At 41.3% G+C, this 17,991-nt stretch overlaps 1 non-coding gene across 1 annotated transcript; it reads left to right on the plus strand.

The window, feature by feature from the left end:
• Positions 1 to 2,914: 2,914 nt before the first annotated feature.
• On the plus strand, positions 2,915 to 3,021 carry LOC131244751 (small nucleolar RNA R71). The gene has a single exon (XR_009170529.1). It is a non-coding gene; the product is annotated as a small nucleolar RNA R71 (small nucleolar RNA).
• Positions 3,022 to 17,991: the final 14,970 nt, after the last annotated feature.

Consider the following 17,991-nt stretch of genomic DNA (forward strand, 5'->3'; position numbering starts at 1 on the left):
GCCCTTAAGCTTGGTGAAAGCTTCCTGGCATTGCTCAGTCCACTCGTACGGAGCATCCTTTTGGAGAAGAGTACATAAAGGACGAGAGAGGAGACTAAAGTCCTTTATGAATCGCCTGTAAAATCCTGCGTGTCCTAAGAAGGATCGCACGTCTCTGATGTTCTTGGGTGGAGGTAGGTTAGAGATAAGATCGATTTTTGCCTTATCTACCTCGATTCCCTTGGACGAGATGATATGCCCAAGGACAACTCCCTTCTGAACCATGAAATGACACTTCTCCCAATTAAGTACCAAGTTCTTTTCTTCACATCTTTTCAGCACACATTTAAGACTTTCCAAGCATTTGCTGAAAGATGGACCATAAACAGAGAAGTCGTCCATGAAGACCTCTAGATATTGCCCCACCATGTCAGAAAAAATACTAAGCATACATCGCTGAAAAGTGGCAGGGGCATTACATAGTCCGAATGACATCCTTCGATAGGCAAAGGTGCCGTAGGGACATGTAAATGTGGTCTTTTCCTGGTCTTCAAGGGCTATCTCTATTTGGTTGTAGCCCGAATACCCATCAAGGAAACTGCAATAGGAATGACCAGCTAACCTTTCAAGGATCTGATCAATGAATGGTAAAGGAAAGTGGTCTTTCCTCGTGACGGTATTCAACTTTCTATAGTCAATGCACATTCTCCAACCAGTAGTGACTCTAGTTGGCACGAGTTCATTATTAGCATTGGCTACGATGGTGATTCCGGACTTCTTAGGGACCACTTGAGTTGGACTCACCCATTGACTATCAGATATAGGGTATATAATACCCACATCCAATAGTTTAAGAACCTCGGCCTTAACCACTTCCTTCATGTTTGGATTTAGTCTACGTTGTGGTTGCCGAGCTGTTTTTGCATTATCCTCAAGGTATATGTGAGGAGTACAAATCGAGGGATCGATTCCTTTGAGGTCCGCTATCGTCCATCCTTTGGGCTCCTTTATGCTCAATGAGAGTAGATATAAGCATACTCTCTGCTCTTTCTCCAGGTGGGCGAGATCACCACCGGGTATGTCTCATCTTGACCTAAGTATGCATATTTCAAATCGAAGGTAAAGGTTTTAGGTCAAGCTTCGCGGCTTGAGGTTAGACGGTAGAGGCACTATGTCGGTTTGTGGCAATTCTTCAAATTGTGGCCTCCACCGGTTAACTTCAATTGATGCAGTATCAAGCAAGGCACACGTCTCCTTAATCATGTCATCATCGAAATCATGGGAGTGGGCCAGGCACGTCTCCAGATGGTCGGAGGATAAGGTTAGAGGTGTCGTATCTTCCACGAAAGAGTCAATCATGTTAATGTCGTGGAAATCGTCATCATCCTCTGCGTTGCTGCCGTTATTAAAAAAAGTTTGACTCCAATGTCAAATTTTCAAAAGACATAGTCATGATACCATTCCTGCAATTGATAATTGCATTTGACGTGGCAAGGAATGGGCGACCAAGAATGACGGAATTGAGTGCTAATGTTATTGATGGGTTCGGTGTCAGGATGATAAAATCTACGGGGTAGTAAAATCTATCGACTGGACTAACACATCCTCAATTATCCCTCTTGGTACACGAACGAGCGATCGGCAAGTTGTAGTGTGGTTAGGGTGGGTTTTAATTCACCCAAACATAACTTCTTTGTATACCGAGTAGGGAATCGATTGACGCTCGCTCCTAAGTCGAAGTGCGTGATCAATTCGATGGTTCCCGATTACACATGATATGGTTGGGCTACAGGATCCTTGTATTTGTGGCACGTCTTGCTTGAGGATGGCACTCACCTTCTCAGTCAAGAATATTTTCTTTTGAATAATTTTCCGTCTTTTGGTCATGCATAAGTCTTTCAGGAATTTGGCATATGAAGGTATCTGTTTAACGACATCAAGTAGAGGAATGTTGACTTTCACCTGTTTCAACACCTCTAGGATATCCTGAGAGTTAGAGAGAGGTTTTGGTGAAACCAACCGTTGGGGGAATGAAGCAACTGGCTTCTCTAGAAGTTCCGGTTCTACTTTTTGTGGGGCATCACTGGATCGATCATTGTTATCCTCTTCTGGTTCTTGAGGCTTTTCGGGCCTAACCGGAAGAGTTTTATCAATGATCTTCTCACTCCTAAGAGTGGTGATGGATTTAGCATGCCCCATCTGATTTGAAGAGCTGGGATCATTATTCTCGTACTGCGGTTTAGGATTGGGGAGAGGTTGTGCAGGAAGCATCCCCTTTTCTATAACCGTCATACGAGAATCTATCTTTTGCATAAAATCTGTGATTCCTCGCATTGCCTGAGCCAGCTCTTGTATGGGATTTTGAACCGGTTCCTCTTGAGGTTTCACTTGATTTGGATTTTGATTGAAGAAACCTGGAGGAGTCGCCGTTTGTCCATTCCTCCAACTAAAGTTTGGATGATTTTTCCAGCCAGGATTGTATGTGTTGGAGTTAGGTCCAGTAAAAGGTCTTTGATAGTTGTTTACGGCATTGGCTTGTTCATTCAACACTCCTCGAAAGGCGGGTATTGTAGGACAGTTTTCAGTTGTGTGAATGTTGCAATCACAGATGCCGCAAACAATTTCATTGACCTCATCCTTCTTTCCTTCCATGGCCTCAACTTTCCTTATGAGCGTAGTCACTTTACACTTGAGATCATCCTCTTCTTTCAAGAGATATAATCCACCTTTCTCCTTTAATTGAGTCGGCCTAGACGTGGTGTTCGCCATTGGGTAATAGTCCCATGATTGTGTTTTTTCAGCGAGACTATCGAGGTAATCCCATACCTCGTCAACATCTTTGTTGATGAACTCTCCATTACACATTGTTTCCACCATTTGGCGCATGGAAGATGTCAGTCCATCATAGAAAAAATTTGTAATGCGCCACGTTTCAAATCCGTGTTGTGGGCATGAACTGACCAAATCTTTGAACTTTTCCCAACATTGGAAGAATGTTTCATCTTCCTTTTGGGCAAAGTTCATGATTGCTTTTCTGAGGGTAATCGTTTTATGATGTGGGAAGAATTTTTTTATGAATTCCCTCTGCATGTCGTTCCATGTGCCAATGGATCTAGGACGCAGTGAATGTAACCACGTCTTAGCCTTCTCTTTTAAGGAAAAGGGAAAGAGTTTCAGCCTAATTGTATCCTCAGATACATTAGGAAAACATAATGTAGCTATAATCTCATCGAACTCTTTCAAGTGCAAATATGGACTCTCTGATTCAAGTCCATGGAATTTGGGAAGGAGTTGGATAACTCCTGGCTTGATGTCCATTTGTCCTGTGTTTTCAGGAAAAATCATGCATGAGGGCATACTCACTCCCGCCGGTTGTAGATAATCTCGTAAAGTACGAGGCGGGGGTGCCTGTTGCACCTCATTTTCATCTTGGGTATCCTCCACCCCGGGTGGAAGTAGAGGAGGTTGGTCTTCAGCCATAACTTCAGTTAACTCAGGGGATTTCGAGCGGTGTCTAGTCCTGCGATGGATAGTCAACCCCTCGACCAATCCTCCTTCAGTCAAGAGACGTCGAGTGTTGTCACGGGCCCACTTGGGCATGAAAACACTCGCAGCCCTCAATTAAAAACCTAATCCTAAGAAAGGAAAAGAAAATCTAGAAAGAAAGAGAGAGTTGGAAAGAAATTACCAAATTGGAGTCCTGAGTTAAAACCTGCAAAATAAAACAAGAATAAGTTAGATTCTAAAATAAGAAGAACAATCCTTTAAAGTAAAGGTAGTAGTAAACTAATTTCTAAAAGAAAGTGGAAATTTATAAAATAAATTAGGAAAGTCCTAAACTAGAAAGTAAAGTACTAAAAGAGAATTGAAAAATAGAAAGTAGGGAAGGAGCTTACCGAATTAGAAATTTCTATCTTAAAGGCCTACAAAATAGGAAGGTTAGTTTCTAAAAAAAAATTCTAAAAATAAATTAGGAGACAAATTAGATTTTAAAAGAGTTAGAAAGTTACTAAAATAGAAATAGAAAGTTAATTTCTAAAAAGGGAAAGAAATAACCTAATTTCTAAAAATAAACTATTTCCTACAGAAGGGAGGATACTGGAATTAGAAAATTTCTAAAATCTAAACCTTAATTCTAAAAAAATAGGAAAAAGTAGAGAGATTAGGAAGGAATTACCAATTGAGAAACTTATGTCAAGATCCTACAAAATATGGAAACAAGTTAGTTTCTAAGAATAAAATAAAATAAAAAAACTTTTAGCCTAAAGTTAGTAAAATCCTAATCCTAACCTAATTCTAAAACTAATTAATTTCAGAGAATCGTAACCGTCAGTCCCCGGCAACGGCGCCAAAAACTTGTTCACTCCCCAAGTGCAGGGTTGTGATGTAGTAATAAACTCGGTAAGACCGAGGTCGAATCCACAGAGACTGATACCTATACGTTTCCTGAAACTAGGTAGAAATAAAACTAGCCTAAGATGTAATCAAAATCGAATGTAAGTTTAAAGAATAATTGTGGACTAATTATCTAAAACTTAAGTAATTCAGAAGAAGGAAACTAGGGATTCAGAGGATCCACTTGTTGAGATCAGGGAGATCTTATGCCTGCATCAAGGTTTATGGAATTCAAACTGAACTTACTTGATCTGGTTTTCAAGAGATGAAAAGTATATGAATTAGAATGGATTCCATCATCTAACCATGCCCAGGAGACAAAGCAAACAACAGGATTAAACTAATTACCAACCAATCCATAATGCATGAGAGTTAGGAAGGGTACGATCATCCAACTATGCCCAGGAGATGATGGTGAACAACAGGGCTTCCTGACGTCATAAACATCAAAAGGAGGAAGAAATACTCAAAGCCATCGCAGATCTATTGTAATTTCAGTCACAACAAACCATTAAATAAAACTGAAAGTATTCCTAAAAATCAACGTCAGTAAGGCTAAACAATGGGGCACAAGCAAAGTCTCTCCCATCAGACTACAAGCTTCACCTCTTAGCCCTAGCTAAGAGGTTTAGCCTAACATAATTATGATTGGGCTAAATCTCAAAAAGAAAAGAAAAGAAGAAGAAGAAAACAAAAAAAACTAAAGAGAACAAACAAACTTTCTCTCCCGTGAAGGCTTCCCCTCCTTCAATCCTCAAAACCGAGACTTGTCCAGCCTCTGCTCCCATTCCAGCCCAAACCCAAGCCACCTCCACACGCTGCCACTGTGCAGCAGCCAACCTAAACCGAGCACAGCTCCCACGTCCAGCCTTCCTCCGTTTTCCTTCCTTTTCTTACACTTTCTCTCTCTCTTTTTTATAGCACCCTCGTCGGCACCCAATTTACGTCCTCCATGCGGAAGTTTTTCGCATAAGAGATTGTGTTGGAGTCGGAATAGAAGAGCTTTCGCAGCAACTGAGTTCGTCTGCGCAGTAAAAACGCAAAACGACTTGCGTTTGGAGTGTCTTTGCGGCGTGATATCGACCTACCTGACAATTCTGAAAGCTTGGCTAGGGTATTGGCCTCCCTGTGGACACAATGGACGGTATGGATCACTAAAATTATCGATGACCGTGGCCCACTATCGTCCGCAAATCCCAGTTTTCCCGAACGCGCGTAAGGCGTACGCAGAGGCGCTGACGTGTTCGGCGGGCCCCACAGAGGTATTTTCTGGGAAATCCACCCCGTCCATTGGATTCAGGACGAAATTTCGGTCAAGAATGGGTGGTCTTGAACGTCCATTGATGCGGCCCAGAGAAGAAATCACCCCAAAAATCGTTTTGAACGTCGCAGGACCGCCTGTTTGTGGCCTTTGTATCGCGCATATGTGCATGCATGGGTGTAAAATATTAGCAAGGTTTTGTAGTAGTCAAGGCCCTCTACACGATGGACGGTTTGGATTTCCTATTGGGAAAATGTGTGGGGCCCACTAGCGTCCGCAAAACCGTCCGTCCGTCTCGCCGCGTGAAACGGAGTTCCGTTTTTGGGAAGAAGAGCTTGTTTGGTGCAGCTCGGGTACGTGTGTACCTCATATACACACATTGTATATACAGGGCCCATTGTGATGTTCTATCAAAATCCAAACCATCCATTTGTTTCCTCATCTTATTTAAACCGCCGAGACCAAAGTTGAGACAGTTCCAGATATCAGGTGGGCCCAGAATCAATGGTTTATGGGCTGATCTGTCAGTTGGGGCACTTCCATAGTGATCCGATGGCTGAAATTTGATATGTACGGCTAATTTATGGCCCTCAGGCCACGTATGAAGTTTCGAACTGATCAGATGGTGGGAACCCTATGATCTTGCATTCTAGCTTGTTTCCAGGCCACTTGAACTTCAATTTCTCGGTTTTCTTGGATCTCTGGCGTTGATCTTGGTCCCCTGGGGTCCATCCCATGCTTTGGTGTCATCAGAGTGTCTAAAACTAAAGTTAGTCAAATTCTAATCTTAAACTAATTCTAAACATGATTAAATTTCAGAGAATCGTAACCGTCAGTCCCCGGCAACGGCGCCAAAAACTTGTTCACTCCCCAAGTATAGGGTTGTGATGTAGTAATAAACTCGGTAAGACCGAGGTCGAATCCACAGGGACTGATACCTGTACGTTATCTGAAACCAAGTAGAACTAGAACTAGACTAAGATGTGATCTACCAAATAGAATTTTAAGGAATAATTGTGAAATAATTATCAAAAACTTAAGGAATTCAGAAAAGGAAAACTAGGGATTCAGAGGATCCACTTGTAGGGATCAGGGAGATCTTTTGCATGCATCAGAAATCATGGAAATTAAATTGAATTTCCTCTGATATAACTTTAAAGGGATGAAAGGTATTTGAATCAGAATAGATTCCATTATCAAACTATGCCCAAGAGACAGAGCAAATAACATAATTTAAACTAATCACCAACCAATCAGATGATTATGAAGGTTAGGAAGGGTACCGACATCCAACCATGCCCAGGAGACGATGGCGAACATCAGGGCTTCCTGACATTATAATCAAAATAAGAGGAGAGGAATACTCAAAGCCATTGCAAGCCCATTGTAATTTCAGTCACAACATGCCATTAAAAACTAAAAATATTCCCATAAAATTAAATCAAAAATCTCTTCAATCTAATCAAAAGGCACAAGCAACATCTCTCCCATCAGGCTACAAGCTTCACCTCTTAGCCCTAGCTAAGAGGTTTAGCCACACATGATATGGGCTAAATAAACAACGAAATAAAAATAAAAAGGGGAAGAAAAGAACACGAAGGAAGAAGAGAAAAAATCACTTCTCGACCTTGCCAAACCCGAGCTCCCTCCTGACATGCAGCCAACCAAAACCAAGCACCCTTGCTCCCTGCCTTTTTCCCCAGCCATGCACAGCAGCAGCAGCCCCCAGACGCTCCTGCAGAACACGCACCAGCAGAAAACGTCCAGCCTTCCTCCGTTTTCCTCTTTCACTTTTCTTCCTTTCTTCCTTTTCTTCCTCACGTTCAAAATCCAAGACCGAGCACACCCTCCTCCCTTTCTTCCGTTTCGTTTTAAAGATGGAAAAGCCCCCCTGGTGCTGTGGAGTCCTGAAGGGATTAGGCTGCGGAAAGCTTCGCAGCCAGCCTGCGAAAGAACGCAAAACAGTTTGCGTTTGAATGAAGTTTGAGATGGATGAACGTCCTAAGCTCCGATTTTGGCTTCTTGGTTGGGGTAAAGACCCACTTATAAGGATTTTGGACGGTTTGGATCGGCAATCCGGCAGTGATAAAGATCACGGAATGCCCCACAAGCTCCGGTTTTCACGGTCGCGTGCGGGCTGCGTAAACAGAGCCCGAATTGTTGCCGCTGGACTCTCGGTGAGGTCCACTTAATTTCCCCTTTGCAAAATCCATGTCGTCCACCGGGTTCTACTCACAAAACCGTTCGGATATGGTCGGTTTTGGATCGACGCTGAAGCGGCCCACCTGATTTTTCATATCACCGTTCAACCTGAGTTTCGACAGTCAAAATCCGCTACACACTGCTTCCTAGAAAAATTCCACCTAGGTGAGGTTAATAACCCTCCTCTGTACACAATGGACGGTCCAGATTGATAATTTTGATGAGGAATGGGCCCCACTGTACAGAACCGACGGACGGCGCAAGGACGCTGTGTCCGTTTTTGATTTGGAGAAGGAGATATCGGTCAGCGTGCGCTGACCGACTTTGAGGATGTTTGGTGCACGCCCGGTGCACCTGCGTTCCTTGCACTTGCACTGCATGTACGGGTCCCACAGAGATGTTTGTGAGAAATCCGCTCCGTCTATCCGTTTGGTCAGCTCATTTAAATAGTTGAGACCAAAAATGGAGAGTATCCAGATATCGGGTGGGCCCCACTTAAGGATTTAAGGGGCTGATCTATCGTTTTGGCCACTTCCACGATGATCTAATGGCTGATTTTTGATTTGTACGGCTTATTTAAGGTCTTCAGGCCATATATGGAGTTTCGAGCCAATCAGATGGCGGGAACTATGTGATCTTGCATTTTTCACCAATTTCGGGCCTCTTTAACGTGAATGGCTTGATTTTCTCGGATCCCTGGTGTGTAATTCCATCGATCTTGGTCCCCTGGAGTCCGTCCCTTGCCTTGGGTGTCATCAGAGCGTCAAATCCATGGTTTAAGCACCCTTTTTCAGTTCATGCTTGTAAATACACTCTGCGTCACAAATACAATTAAATCAGGCTATTAAACGGTATCATGCTTGTAAATCCATGCAATAAATGGGTCTGATATGCAATATTTGACCCTCAACACTTGCTAGAAAGATAGGTGAAATTTTGCTAAATCACACACCCTCTCCCTGCAATTTATACATAGCACACATGAAAAAAGTATGCTCAACCATGAAGGTGACTAGACTATCAGGGAGTCCACTCATCAGGGAGACCACCCTTCAACGAAAACAGATAAACCATTCAGTATAGAAAATTGATGAAAAAATCAGGCCAGTCCACTCGTCAGACAGGCCATCCCCTGTACCAAGAGATTTATATGGATGGTCTCTTCCCCACATCCACTTTCCTCATAGCCAGGCACGTGCAAGAAAAAATGCATTTTGTGCAGGACATCCAAACAGTGCTATAAGAAAAAATAAGAAATATATACTGTCATCAAAACAACATTTTAGATGAAATGATTCTTTGAAAACTGCATGGCCACAAAATGAAATTTTCATAAAGCCGTTGACCAGACAAGGCCTTATCTATCCCTTTATAGTTACCACCCTGAAAATTAAATTTTATTACTCATGAAGCCAAAACAGCAATGCGTACACCAGTAGATTTCACAAGCCAATGAACTATTAGCTTTTTGTTCTTTCTTTTTCTCTCTTCTTTTTTGTTTTACACTAAATTGTTAGCTTCAAGAAGAACGAAAAGTAACAAAAAAAAAAGAAGCAAAAATTCAATCTGTATCGTTAACCATCTATCACAAAGAAACAGTAGTTTTTGGTCACTCACCCTTGTTTTCATGTCTCGCATTCAACCGTGGACGACAGATCACGCACCCCATACGGAGTTGCTGCTGCTGTTGCTGCTTCTACAATATCAGATACCGCATGTGTGGAGACAGTCATAGGATAATGGATGTTGCAGGGAGAGTGAGAGAGAGAGAGAGAGAGAGAGAGAGAGAGAGAGAGAGAGAGGGTTGAGATCGGAAGAGGGAGAGGCAGATCGAGGGAGAGGGAGGGAGAGTGAGAGGGAGATCGAGAGAGAGGGTTGAGATCGGGAGAGGGAGTTTGAGAGAGGGAGAGGGAGACGGAGACGGCGATGTTTGCGGAACGAGGGTTTCAGGGCTTTTGGCATAAGAAAATAGTTAAAATCAATCGGTAGTCTGCGGCAGATATAGAGCAATGTACCTCTTGAGTCTTGTGGGATCTAGTGAGAGGTTTCTAACTGAATCCACTCCATCCATTTGTTTTAAAATAAAAAAATAAAATAAAATAATAAAAACTAAGAAAATCCAACACTCAACTGGGACAGACCAACAAAATAGTGGAAATAACAATGTAGACCGGTAAAATAGCAATGAATTGCAGCACGGTTCATAACCGTTTTCAATCAGAAATGGCTTAAAACCGTTTCTAAACCAATATCTCACCTGTTCCAGTTTAACGATTTCGGTGTAGTGCACTACCGGAGTGTAAAAGCTTTTCTCTAAAAGAAATGGCCAGGTAAAATGTCGTTTTAAGATGTCATTTAGCTCTTGGTTGGGTGGAAAGGCCTTTTAAGGTGGTCATTTGTTTATCAACCGGTCATCAGGACAAAAAACCAAAACCAACTTGCTACGACTGAGCAAATCTCCACAAGCTATAACAACTAAGACTCATTTCAATAATGAAATCATGGGATCTAGTGCCAATGTGGTGTGGGTGTGTAAGGTATGAATGTAACTAAAATAATAATAATAATAATAACAATAATAAACAATCCTAACAAGCCATAACAAATTTACCACTGTACGACCCATTTATGGCCCATTTACCCGCTTAAGCCCACCCCATTTTACCCAGGGGTGGGCATCGAGTTGAGTCGAGTCAAGGTGGGCCAAGCTCGGCTCGGCTTGTCCATGATGTACTCGAGTTCGGCCTTGAGCTCAACATTGAAGCTTGGCATGTTTGCCAAAGCTGTCGAGTCAAGTTCGAGTCGAGCTAGTGGTTCAAGTCAAGTCAAATTTACCTTGAGCTCGAGCTCGAGCTTTTTCATATGTTTGATGGGAAAATCCCGAGGACGTTCTTATTCCTCTGGAAACTATGCCCCATGGTATTCTCAAATTCCTAACCATGAATGAGTTTTTTGACGATGTCATCTCATGTCCTTTTGTATTTGTAGTATTTATCAAACTCAAAAGAGCATAAATTTTAATAGCTGCCAGTACTTTAGTTGATAAATGTACATAGCTCTGTTGTAGACTTAGTGCAGGGTTTAACAAAATCATTCACATCTCACACGTTCGGTGGCCACCCATTTCCGCGGTTCTTTTGTTTCGCTTTCTCATCTAAATAAACATAAAATGAAAACGAGGAATTTTTCTATATTTGACTGCTATGTACCAGCTTATAGTACTTGAACCTGTGGTTAGCATGTTTTATTCATATTTCTGATGTGGTGTTCCACTTCCCCTGTTTCTACTCTTTTGAAAGGTTCCCATAATCACTTTAGGAGAATGGATGCATAAAAATCATCTTTTCTTCCTGTCACTTCCACTCCTCTCATTTCTCATTTTGTCAAAGCTTGTATTGAACGGCCAATCGTCAACCTTGTGTTTTTTGAGTGACTTATATATATAGGAAACGCTCACCTGGGAACCAGTTCATACGTACTACATACGAACTTTTTTGAGAACCCATCATACGTGATGTGGATCCAAAATCTGAACCGTTCATGTGAAGCAGCACCTCACGAAACCCCCCAGGACCAAGTTTTACTTTGATCTAAAACTTTGATGGGCCTTGAAAAATGAACACAGTTTCCTCCCTTGATTTGCATTTCTCATTGCTATGGCCCACCAGAATTTTAGATTAGGGTGAAAATTTGTCAGAGGGGGTTTCATGGGATTCTGCATCACATGGACCATTCAGATTAGACACCCATGACACTTGTGCAAAGGTGCGCACGTTCGTAGGTGCGTAGGGGAGCATGACTCTCTCTCTCTCCCTCTCTCTCTCTCTCTCTCTCTATATATATATATATATATATATATGGAAAAGGTACTACGCGCTCGACCTCACGAGTCCGTCCCATGAGGTCGAGCTGTGTGGGCCCCACCGTGATGCGTTTCGAACATCTACCCCATCAGTCAGATGCACCATTCCATCGTGGGCCTAGGTCTCAAAAATCAAGTCAATCCGTGACTTGTGTGGGCCACACCACATACAGAAGTGGGGAGGGGCCGTGCACCATTAAAACGTTCATAATCATTTTTTGGGGCCACTGAGATGTGGTTTGCAAATCCAGCCCATCCATTATGTGTGTCAAACTTGGATGAGGGTTCAGACCAAGTTTCAATAGCATTCAAAACTCAGGTGGGCCCCACCAAGTGCTTTTATATGTTTTAACGATGTCTTTACATGATTTTAGATGGTATGGCCCACCTGAGTTCCGTAAACGGTTGATTTTTAGGATATCCCATAATTTAGAGGGGACCCATCAAATGCACGGTGTTGATGGTGGACATGCATCATGGCGGGGCCCACACAGGTCGACCTCATGGGAGCTTATCGTGAGGTCAAGCACATAGTACCTTTTCCCATATATATATATATTAAACGAGTCGAGTCGAGCTCGAGTTCGAGCTTCAAGTTGAGTCAAGTTGAAATGCCCCCTGGTTGAACTCGGTTTTACCTGACCAGAATAAGCCCCAGATGTACGAACGACTTGCCAAAGGTCGAAAATGGCCCTGCTTTTTCACCTATTTGATAAAGCTGGGATCCCTATAGCTACGGATTATTATAACCATAGCCATAATCGTAGTGCTATGCACTATTTTCTCTTCTTTTTTTTTTTTTGAAATTTTATTTTTACACGGAAAACTTTATTCTACCTACATTTTTCTCTAATACATATTTATATAAATATGTATATATAAGCATATAAAAAAAAATTTCTCTCTTTTTTTCATTTCTTTCTTTATTCATTTAACAAGAATATCTTCTAAACCAAAATTAGTTACTTGACATACCACATATGATTTTGGGGTAGGAGAAGCTACTTTAACCAACCAACCTGGTTATTTTCCAAGATTCCATCAGGTCGATGGTCAAAAATCCATTTCATTCACTTCACGGTCAACTCAATTCATTTCACAGTCAATTCCCTTCACTTCACGATGAATTCCATGCATTTCCCGGTCAATTCCATTCATTTCACGGTCAATTCCATTCACTTCATAGTCAATTCCATGCATTTCATGGTCAATTCCCTTCACTTCACGGTCAATTTGATGCATTTCACAGTCAATTTTGGCGATTCCATTTCATTTCACGGTCATTTCCATGCATTTCATGGTCAATTCCCTTCACTTCACGGTCATTTCCATGCATTTCACGATCAATTCGCTTCACCTCACGGTCAGTACCATGCATTTCACGGTCAATTTCGGTGATTCTGTTTCATTTCACGGTCATTTCCATGCATTTCACGGTCAATTCCCTTCACTTCACGGTCATTTCCATGCATTTCACGGTCAATTCCCTTCACTTCACGGTCATTTCCATGCATTTCACGGTCATTTCCATGCATTTCACGTTCAATTCCCTTCATTTCACGGTCATTTCCATGCATTTCATGGTCAATTCCCTTCACTTCATGGTCATTTCCATGCATTTCACAGTCAATTCGCTTCACTTCACGGTCATTACCATGCATTTCACGGTCAATTTCGACGATTCCGTTTCATTTTACGGTCATTTCCATGCATTTCACGGTCAATTCCCTTCACTTCACAGTCGTTTTCATGCATTTCACGGTCAATTCCCTTCACTTCACGGTCATTTCCATGCATTTCACGGTCAATTCCAGTGATTCCGTTTCATTTCACGGTCATTTCCATGCATTTCACGATTAATTCCCTTCACTTCACGATCATTTTCATGCATTTCACAGTCAATTCCGACGATTCTATTTCATTTCACGGTCATTTCCATACATTTCACGGTCAATTCCGGCGATTCCATTTCATTTCACGGTCATTTCCATACATTTCATGGTCAATTCCGGCAATTCCGTTTCATTTCACGGTCATTTCCATGCATTTCACAATCAATTCCCTTCACTTCACGGTCATTTCCATGCATTTGACGGTCAATTCGCTTCACTTCATGGTCATTACCATGCATTTCACGGTCAACTCCCTTCACTTCACGGTCATATCCAGGCATTTGACAGTCAATTCGCTTCACTTCATGGTCATTTTCATGCACAGTCAATTTCGGCGATTCCGTTTCATTTCACGGTCATTTCCATGCATTTCACGGTCAATTCCCTTCACTTCACGGTCATTTCCATTCATTTCACGGTCAATTTGCTTCACTTCACGGTCATTTCCATGCATTTCATGATCAATTCCGGCGATTCCGATTCATTTCATGGTCATTTCCATGCATTTCACGGTCAAATCCCTTCACTTCGCGGTCATTTCCATGCATTTCACGGTTAATTCCCTTCACTTCACGGTCATTACCATGCATTTCTCAGTCAATTTCGGCGATTCCGTTTCATTTCACAGTCAATTCAATGCATTTCATGGTCAATTCCCTTTACTTCACGGTCATTTCAATGCATTTCATGGTCAATTCGCTTCACTTCATGGTCAATTCTCTCTATTCCACGGTCAATTCCCTTCACTTCACGGTCAATTCCATACGATTCCATTCAATTCGAGACCATTCTATTCCTGTCCATTCCTTGTGGTTCGATTCCATTTCACTCTAGTCCATTCCATTCCATTCAATTCCATTCGACTCTATTCCGTTCCATTCAATTCCATTCCATTCGATTCCATTTTTTTCGAGAACCTTCCATTACACTCCCTTCCATTCCAGTGCATTCCATTCCAGTCTCTTCAGTTCGATTCCATTCCATTCGTTTCGATTCCTTTCCATTCCAGCCCATTCCATTCCATTCCATTCCTTTCCATTCCATTCCATTTCATGATCAATTCTGGCGATTCCCCTCCACATCACGGTCAATTCTATGCATTTCATGGTCAATTCTCTTTACTTCATGGTCAATTCAATGCATTTCACGGTCAATTTCCTTCACTTCACGGTCATTTCCATGCATTTCACTTTATGGTCAATTCTATGCATTTCATGGTCAATTCCCTTTGCTTCACAGTCAATTCAATGCATTTCACAGTTAATTCCCTTCATTTCATGGTCAATTATATGCATTTCACGGTCAATTCCAACGATTCCCCTTCATTTCACGATCAATTCCATGCATTTCACGATCTGAAATTATAGATTCTTAATATACGGTGATTCTAAGAAATTAACATTAGACCCTCCGAAATTATCTCACATACATCCTCTACATTGACCTTCACGCCAATTGCTTTCAATTGGTCCTGGTATAAAGAAGAAGTGGAGCCCAAACAGCTTTCAGCCGAACGGGGTCAACCCCATCTAAACCCAATCGACCTTGTGAAATACATGGAATTGACCATGAAGTGAAGTGAATTGACCGTGAAATGCATTGAATTGTGAAGTAAAGGGAATTGACCTTGAAATGCGTATTCTAAGTAAAGTGGAATGGAATGGAGTGGAATGGCTTGAAATGGATAAGAAATGAAAAGAATGTAATGGAATCGGATGGAATGGAATTGAATGTATTGGAGTCGAGTAGAACAGAATTGAATGGAATGGCATCAAATGGAATGGAAACGAATGGAGTGAAATTGTATGCAGTAGAAGAGAATAGAATGGAATGCAAGCGAAAGGAAAGGAATGGATTGGAATGGAATGGAATTCATTGGAATGGAAGGGAATTGACGGAATTGGAGTGAAATTCATGGAATTATTGTGGAATGAAGGGAATTGGCGTGAAATGCATTGAATTAACTTTGAAATGAAGGGAATTACAGTGAAATGCATTGAATTGGCGTGAAGTGAAGAAATTGACCATGAAATGCATGGAATTGGCGGTGAAGTGAAGCAGAATCGTCGGAATTGATCATAAAATGCATGTAATTATTGTGAAATATAAAATTGACCGTGAAATGCATTGAATTTGAAGTAAAGGAATTGACGAATTCATGGCAATTAAGTGAAGTGAAATGAAAAATTGAAATTGACCGCAAACTGATTGAAATTGATTGCAAAGTGAATGAAATAGATTTTCGACCATCGACTTGATGAAATCTTGGAAAATAACCAGGTTAGTTGGCTAAAGTAGCTTCTCCTACCCAAAAATCATACAAGGTAGGTCATGTAATTAATTTTGGTTTAGAAGATATTCTTATTAAATGAATAAAGAAAAAAATGAAAATAAGAGAGAAATTTTTTTTTTATATGCTTATATATACATATTCATATAAATATGTGTTAGAGAGGTAGAATTAAGTTTTCCATGTAATTAAAAAAAAAAAAAAAAAGTACAGATTGTTGCCACGTCAGTCCATCTATGGCTACGTTTATGATCCATAGTCATAGGGGCTGTCAGACCAGCGTGGCCCCGCCGGACAGGCCAGCAATTGGCGGGGGTGTCGCTAGTTCAGTGAGCCCATCCCAGACAGTCCACTATGGCTACGGATTATGGTATATATGGCTACGTTATAATCCTTAGTCACATGTCGGGGCTTACTCTGTTATGGTAAAATGGGGTGGGCTTAAGCCGGTAAATGGACCATAAATGGGCCGTACAGTAGATTTCTCATTACCTAATACGTGCAAACCTCGTACGCACTTGAGTATTGGCACTGTAGTAACGGAAACGGATTGGCTACTCCCCCTGCCACCACCCGGGTGGCTCGTGGTTGGTGCTCTATGAGCCCCCACCATGATGCATGTGTTCCATCCATTTTTTAAGATCTTTTAGGGCTTGATTCTAAAAATGAGAGAGATATAAATCTCAGGTGAACCACGCCCCAGGAAAACAATACTGATTAGATATCCACCCTTAAAATCCTCGTAAGGCCTGCTGTGCTGTTTATTTGAAATCCAATCTGTTGGTTAAGTCATACAGACCCAGATGATGGGAAAAAACAAAGATCAGATTGATCCAAAACTTTTATGGCCTCAAAAAAATTTTCAATGGTCGATGTTCATTCAAAACTGCTTCTTGTAATGTGGTCCACTTGATTTTGGTATATAACTCATTTTTGGTCTCATACCATAAAATGATATATAAAATATATATGGACGCCATGGATGAAACAAATCTAAAGAGTAATGACCACCAGCCATTGCCTGGTGGTAGGGGTAGTAACCAATCCGTTTCCTGTGGTAACCTTATTTAACGATAGGTTTCGGTCGACTCCCTTCGCGAGTGGGAAAAGACACGGTGCCTGTGGATGCATGGAATTTTCGTGCCGCCATATCATATACTATACACCTGGCACATGTATATGATCATCGGGACCATACATTCCACTCTCTGCCACTGATTGGCTACTAAGAAAATAATTGATTTGATCATATTATCCTTACCATTCAATCAACTATTCAACATTGTATGTGAGTCGTTTCTGAATTTGGAAGTTTCTTCGCCACATATTAAAGTATTAGGATTGTCCGTTAAAAAAACAAACGTTATCATTTGTCTATAGTCAACTCCTGATTCCAACTACTAAATGAATAGTCCTAGTCTGGTCACTGTGAGCCATTTGAGTGGCAATGACATGGAGGCACGTCCTCCCAGTGTATTCTTTGAAGTGTAGACCCTTCATGCTAGGTTCAATCTCCTGTTAGTATGTCTCATTTGGATGACTTTGGATCAATGGTCCCCAAGTTTCTGTATCCTTGATGCCCATGTTGAGAATTTTTGTTAAAACAATGGTTTTCAAATTTTAAATGAAATTTTAAATTTTCATTTTTTCTCACAAAATATTTTGAAAAAAGCTGTGAAAATACTGTCCTATGTTGCTTGGAGATGAGAAAACTTTTTAGTTTATAAGATATCTAGGCGAGTGTTTACTTGGTGAAATGGAAAGAGAACTTGGGTTGTGTTCTGCACCAGAATGGTCTTGTTATCCTGCCATTTCTCTTTTGCATGTCCGTGTAACTTTGAAAAATCCAAACATCTCGGAGATAGATACATGCCCTTGAAAAATCCAAACATTTCAGAGATAGATGGATGCCCTTGGAATTTTAAAAAATCCAAACATCTTAGAGATGATACAAAGGTAAGAATTTGTCGAACCAATGCGAATTGGGTACTACCCTATTTTGTCCCTGCTTAGGAATCGCGGGGTTTCTGTGGGGTCACTGTGATGTATGGGTTTTATCCACACTGTCCATCCATTTTCGCATATAATTTTAAATTACAATCCTAAAAAT

The sequence above is a fragment of the Magnolia sinica genome, chromosome 4, assembly GCF_029962835.1.
Source record: "Magnolia sinica isolate HGM2019 chromosome 4, MsV1, whole genome shotgun sequence".
Taxonomy (NCBI): Eukaryota; Viridiplantae; Streptophyta; class Magnoliopsida; order Magnoliales; family Magnoliaceae; genus Magnolia; species Magnolia sinica.